A 7,096-nucleotide genomic window follows, 5' to 3' on the forward strand; every position below is an offset into this window, starting at 1 on the left:
CTAAAGAAATTAAGTAAAAATCAGGAAAAATAATCCAGAATCCTTGTCCAGTACTGGATCGATCCCAAAATCTAAACAGTTTGTGCCAGTCATGAGGCCAAACATCTCTCAAAGTTTCATCCGTATCCATCCAGCAGTTTTCAAGATATCCTGTCCACAGGCAAACAAACAAACATGACAGAAAACAATAGTTTCAAATTTCGGCACAAGGCTGTTCATAGACCTTCCCCCTCCCTCAAGGCCACAGTCGCCCTGACCACTAGGGTCTTCTTATCCCCTTCCTTCAATCTACAGGCGAATGCTTAAAGCAAGCCTCTTTTAAACTAGGTTCTTCTTCTATCGGTCTCTTTTGCCAAACTACTAAATTATGGAGACATAAACAAACCAACACCGGCTGTTAAGCGATGGTGGAGAACAAAGACAGACATCAAGATACACACGCACACACATACATATATAAAGTGGCTGAATTCCTTTTGAGTGTTTGGCATTATGTCATGTCTGAGAAGAAGACTCATCAAGCTGAGCAAAATCGCAGTCGTGGCAGATACTGGTGTCACGCCAACTGGAACCCGTGCTGGTGACACATAAAAGCACCCTGGGGTCACGCAAATGGCACGTAAAAACACTCATTACACTCTTGGAGTGGTTGGTGTTAGAGAGGGCATCCAGCCATAGAAAACCATGCCAAATCAGACTGTTGTCTGGTGCAGCATGCCAACCCGGTCATACTAGATTGGACAACGGATGTTAAATGATGATGATGACATATATGGGCTTCTTTCAGTTTCCGTCTATCAAATCCACTCAGAAGACATTGGTCAGTGATTCCCAACCTGTGGTTTGCAAAAGTAGCATTGGGTCTTCGTGAACTAAATTCAAAATTTCATATATATACATATATATATATATATATATATATATATATATATATATATATATATATATATACATACACACACACACACATGTATGTATGTGTGCATATATATAGATAGATAGATAGATAGATAGAATGAGGCATGTCACCTCTAGGCTGAAACAGCTGTAAGACATTGTCTCTTCTTCGGTCACTAGATGTCTTTTTAATTTTTATTACTGATATGACATAATATGTCATATGTGTTTGTATATTGTTTTTATTGTCCTGTCCTCTTAGTTGAAAAATAAACAGGCAAATTGACATAACATAACATATATATATATGTATATGTATATATATATATATATATATGTGTTTACTCATCCTGTTTTCCATTTTTCTTATTTACGTATTTCATGTTTGCACTGTTTATGACATCCTGTACCCATATACGCTTATATATATATATATATATATATATATATATATATATATATATATATATATATATATATATATATATATAAGCGTATATGGGTACAGGATGTCATAAACAGTGCAAACATGAAATACGTAAATAAGAAAAATGGAAAACAGGATGAGTAAACACAGAGAAAGGACTCTTTGCTCAAAATGAGGGGTAGACAGACAGCCAACGGCCGATGAAGGATCCTTTCTCTTTGCTTACCTGTCCCGTTTTCCATTTTTTCTCGTTTACGTATTTCATGTTATTTGCACTGTTGGTAACATCTTGTACCCATATATTCATGTGTGTGTGTGTGTGTGTGTGTGTGTGTGTATATACACACATATATATACTCTGGTCAGCCCAAGGCTATAGTAGAAAACAACTGGTGCAAAGTATCACGCGGTAGGACTGAACCCAGAACCATGAGGTTAGGAAACAAACTTCTTACCACATCTATAACACCTGCCCCTACATAGTAAACAAAACACGTGAACATGTGCAGGATGTATTCATTCTGATACAGGAGAACTTCCAGCTAGAAGCAATCAAGAACCCCCAAAGATCCACCCTGGCCTCCATGGGCGCAAACCTTCGTCAGACTGTTCTCTAATTTCCAACTGCAACTTCGTTTCACTCGACGATTTTTACAACAGTCACACACAGCTCTTGACAAAAATCGTCTCGGAAGAACGCACCCTCAATGACAAGCGGAAGTCGATCGATTCCATGACCGCAGTACTTGACAGGTGTTTTTTGTTATTTTTTATTGATTTGGGAAGGATAAAAGAGGTAAAGAGCTGAACCTCGGCGACAGGTACAAAACCTGAAACGTTGAGGAAGGGAAGATTTCAGCTCATTACATCGCCCCACCTCAACCTAATTCGCTTGGTGCTTTATTTCAAGAGATGAAAGATTGCGTTCATATCGTCAGAATAGGAACTCAGAACATAGAATTGTTACTAATCATTTAAATGGGAACGCTAAGGTCCAAGAGGGTGAAAATGGGAAGGTGGAAAATAGACGTTATAAACTACCATTACTCCATCCGTTGGCTAAAAAAAAGATGGTTGGAGAGGGCGAAACCCTCTGCGTAACCCACCCCACGTCGTTTCCTTCACTGGTTCGAATACAAGATATTTTTGTCCGTAATAATTGTAATAAGTCTTTCTACAAAAGGCACAAGGCCTGACATTTTGTGGGAGCGGGGTTGTCGATATTACATCGATCCCCAGTGCTCAACTGGTATTTATGGTAACGACTCTGGTGGAATTGGAGTTCAGACCATAAAGCCGACAGTAAAAACGATGCTATGCATTTTGTCCGACGACGAATGATTCTGAGATCGTCGCCTTAATAATGGTTTCAAGTTTTGGTACAGGGCCTGAAATTTGAAAGAGGGGGTTCAAAACGACAGATTCCGAAAGGATGAAAGGCAAGTCGACCTCGGCGGCATTTGAACTCAGTACGTAAAGAGCCAGAAGCTAAGCATTTTTGTCCCGACGCACAAACAGTTTTGCCAGTTTGCCAATTTAGCAAGAGGTCAAGGCCAGCATCGAAGCCCATATTTGCAGGTGCTTAACTTTATCCACCTTGAAAGGATGAAAGGCAAAGTTATCCTCGACGTGATTTGAACACAGAATGCAGAAAGACGGAACATTTGTTCCCTCGATGTAGAAACGATTCTAGCAAAGAGAAGAAAGCGGCATAATTAAAAATTAAAAGCAGCAATAAGGGGAAATGTAAAAATTTGGCTTGGCTTTCTTCTTGAAATTGCCGAAACGAATAAAAGGAACATTTCAAAAAACACAACGACCTCAACACCATATTCTTAATTTTGGTTTTCGGTTTATTTTTCAAAAGAGAGTTCACAAGGGACCTCTCACCCGGAGGGTGGGGGAGAAAAAAAGGAAGAATAAAAAAAAAACAGCCGAGAAGGGGATTTCACACGATGCTCAGAAATGTCTGGCAACTTAACTAGGGAAATTCGGAGCGGACAGCCCCTCGTAGAGAACTGTGGATACACTAAAACAAGAACCCTTTATTATTTTTATTGCCGCCACGCCAACCATGCCAACGTCGCTTATTTGGGAGCTCACAACATGGCCAATCGGGCAAACAGAAATAGCAACCAAATCTCCCTTTAATCGTAACGTATCGCATTAGAAAAAAAAACACACATTTATACCTTAGATCACCTGGGATAATTAATGTAGGGTTATATATGTAGAAGACATGTAGAGGGAAAAACAGGCGGGATTGCTAAGGCTGGATTAAATAGTTTCTACCAGGTTTATTCAATAAGGGTTGAATGGGGGATGAACAAGCTTTTGTAACAGTTGGCAATGGTTTGATTTAGGCAAAAAGGGGACAGTGTTGGTTGATATCGTCGATACTACTACTTAACTGGTACTTTGGTAAAATTTTGCCCTTTATTTTATCGACCCCGGAGGGGATAAAAGGCAAGGACAACCTCTGAATGATTTGAACACAGAAAGTGAAGAGCCAAGGGAAGTCAACGGCGGGGCGGAATTTGAACTCGGGATGTAAAAGAGCTGCAAGATGCTCTCATGATTGTGCCAATAAAATTAACCTTTGTAATTAATAATAATAATAATAATAACAAGACCTGAAATTTGAAGAGAGGGGGTGTTAGTCGATTACATCGATGGCACACCCCCGTGTTCAGCTGGTATTTATTTTATCGAAGCCCAAAAAGACGAGAGGCACAGTCGACCTGGCCGGAATTTGAACTCAGGGCAATGAAGACGGACGAAATGCCGCTAAGCATTTTGTCCGGCATGCTAACAATTCCGCTCATAACAACAATATATAACGGATAAATTACGTACCTGCTCCGTATTGTAATATAATTCCTATAATGTATCCACATCCATCCGTAAACTTTATATTCATGTTATCCATACAAAAGTGAATGTGTGTATACATACATACATATATATACACACACATATATATATATATATATATATATACACGTGATTGAATGTATTTAATAAGCTATTGGCGTATTAAATACTTTTTAATTGACCCTAAGGGTAGGGGATAAAAGAATATATTGATGTAGATGGGTGTAACATATATATATATATATATGTGTTTGAAACAAGATTTTGTATTATCCAGAGGATGTATATAATGAAAACGAACGTTCTTACATATTGTTATGTGTAGATATAATGAAATTTATAAAGTGTATATATTACACCTTTGGGTTGTGTCTGTATGAAGTTCATTATTTCATATATATATGCCTACATGTATACATACATCTTTTGCAGTGTGTATAAAATTAATTAAAGCTTTACCAATGCATGGTGTTGCGTTTGTGAATGTTTATCCATTTGGGTGTGTAGATTTCGGTATGTTTGTAATTCTAGTGTTTGAATTCATATGAAAGATGTATATTTAAACACACACTGTACATATTATATATATATGTGTGTGTATATATATATATATCTGTGTGTGAGTGTAGAAATTCAGTGTATGAAATAACCGTTACATGTCTGTATGTTATCTGAGTGTATATATGGACATATATGTATATATAAGCAAGCACATAGCTTGTGTTTCAATTAATTACATACATACGAATTACGAAAATAATGTTTGTGTAAATCATGCGACGCATAGGTATGTGTACAATATATATGTTAGCATGTGCTGCGATTTACTATATACATATATATCAGTACACACACACACACACACACATATATATATGTATATATATATATGTATATATATATATATATATGATTAAGAGTGTCTCATGTGTGTGTGTAAATATTACATATATACCATTTATATTCCTGGATGTAACCTTTAAAATCGTTGTTGCTTGTCTCTGACGATTCCTCACAAGCCATCATTCGGGCGTATATATATACCCACACATAAAATAAATATATATATATATATATGTATGTATATACACACAAAATAAATATATATATATATATATATGTGTGTGTGTATGTATATAGACTGGTCTTTGTGTGATGCAGTATTTAGTCCGGGAAATACTCAACACAAACAGGCAGCGATGGTGGTAGTGGTGAATGCGGCGGTGATAATTACAGTGGTAGTCGTGGTGGGAGGTATAATTCTAATGGGCGAGACGCGATCTAGGGGTGAGGCTGGCGTATTTCAGTCTCCTCTTCCTACTACCACGCGCGCGCGCATTCGTGCTGGCACATACATATATAGACACATACACACACACATATATTTGCATAAAGCTTACTCACTCAAACACGTATACAGACAAACACACACATGCTCTCGCATTCGCACGCGCTCCTACTTTCACTCAGTCACACATACGCGCACACTTACGTATGCACAAACACTCACACACACAGACATATACCCAGACCACACACACAAACGCACGTGCAAACTCATTTCTCGATTCACTCACACGCGAAGCACCTGACATTTTTTTCCCGGGTTCGCTTCACGCTCGTCCAGTCCGAACAATACGTTGGTCAGTCGACCCTGTCGTCCGGCAAACGGCGCTAAAATTTCACTCCGATTTGTAATCCATGACCAGAATAAAGTTAAAAACAAAAAAACGGGAGTTGATACAAAAGATAAGTAGATTAATCGCCATATCTATATAAAAGGATGGGGGTACTACTAAAGCAGCGCGGACCCGAACGCGCAGTCGCGCGTCCGCGCTAGCTAGTCGTGAGTGGTCGATCCTAACCCTAACCCTAAACACGTATTCATTTGCACACGCGGGTTAGGGATGGGTTAGGGTTAGGATCGACCACTCAAGACTAGCTGCGCGTTCGGGTCCGCGCTGCTTTAGTAGTACCAAGGATGGGTACCTGAATAGAAAGATCTGAAGAGAAAAGAACGTTATGGTGTTTGTTTTAATACAAACCTCTTCTCGTTTGCTACTTTGCCTCTCTCAGATACCGTCTGGCAGTAAATATGGGCTTGTGCCTTGCTTTCCAGTGATATTTTCGTCTCCTTTCGCCTCGCTCGAGTCTTCCACATGCCTATGGAAGGTCGCTTGAATCTGTTTGCGACGGTAGCGGTTGTTTAACGAGAAAACATTCACCGGCTGCCGGTTCGCATCCCCGTCGTTCCCTTCACTTCAGGCTGCTTCCACGAATATCAACGTGTCTCTCTCTCTCTCTCTCTCTCTCTCTCTCTCTCTCACACACACACACCCTCTCTCTTTCTCTCATACACACATATACACTCTCTCTCTCTCTCTCACACATACACACACTCTCTCTTATACACTCTATCGTTCTCTCTCTCTTTTCTCTCTCACGTGCGCTCTTTCTCTATGACACACACACACACACACTTTCTCTTTCTCTCTCTCTTTTCTCTCTCACACGCTCCCTCTTTCTCTTTCTCTTTCTCACTTTCCTTTTTAGCACCTTCACTCTTGCTCTCCCTCTCTCTCTTTCCCTCTCTCTCTCTCTCTCTCTCTCTCTCTCTCTCTTTCCATCCCTTTCTCTCTTTCTCTCTCTTTCCCTCTTTCTGTCTCTCTAACGCAGTGGTTCCCAAAGTGGGCACTACTGCCCCCTTGGGGGCGGTGGAAAGATCCGGAGGGTGGGGGGCGTTGAAGAAAAGTGGGATGAAAATGGGATAGCCAAAATGGAGTGAAAAAAAAAGGTTAATGTTGATATAATTATCCAGAAACGAGATCGAAAAAAAAAAAAAGAAATAGTGCAACGGGTGTAAAAAAAAACGTAGAAAACGAATATAAAAACAAAAAC

At 39.4% G+C, this 7,096-nt stretch overlaps 1 protein-coding gene and 1 long non-coding RNA gene across 5 annotated transcripts in view; one reads left to right on the forward strand and one right to left on the reverse strand.

Annotated features, from left to right (window-relative positions):
- LOC106872276 (probable serine/threonine-protein kinase ifkA) overlaps window positions 1–7,096 on the reverse strand; it is a 47,456-nt gene that overhangs the window by 22,752 nt on the left and 17,608 nt on the right. The window contains exon 1 of one of the 4 annotated variants that reach the window (XM_052977340.1): window positions 6,244–6,624. The exons of 1 other annotated variant lie outside the window; for it this stretch is intronic. The gene's annotated coding sequence lies outside the window, so the exon portion shown is untranslated. Of the gene's footprint in view, window positions 1–4,180; window positions 5,083–5,153; window positions 5,494–6,243; window positions 6,625–7,096 lie in introns of those variants that run through there. 2 more of the 4 variants (XM_052977341.1, XM_014919201.2) reach the window with 2 other exon arrangements.
- Window positions 1,727–7,096, forward strand: part of LOC106872273 (uncharacterized) — a 29,356-nt gene continuing 23,986 nt past the window's right edge. Inside the window, exon 1 of the long non-coding RNA XR_008266942.1 lies at window positions 1,727–1,758. This is a non-coding gene — a long non-coding RNA (uncharacterized LOC106872273). The remainder of the gene's footprint in view (window positions 1,759–7,096) is intronic.

This window comes from Octopus bimaculoides, chromosome 28 (genome assembly GCF_001194135.2).
Source record: "Octopus bimaculoides isolate UCB-OBI-ISO-001 chromosome 28, ASM119413v2, whole genome shotgun sequence".
NCBI lineage: Eukaryota > Metazoa > Mollusca > Cephalopoda > Octopoda > Octopodidae > Octopus > Octopus bimaculoides.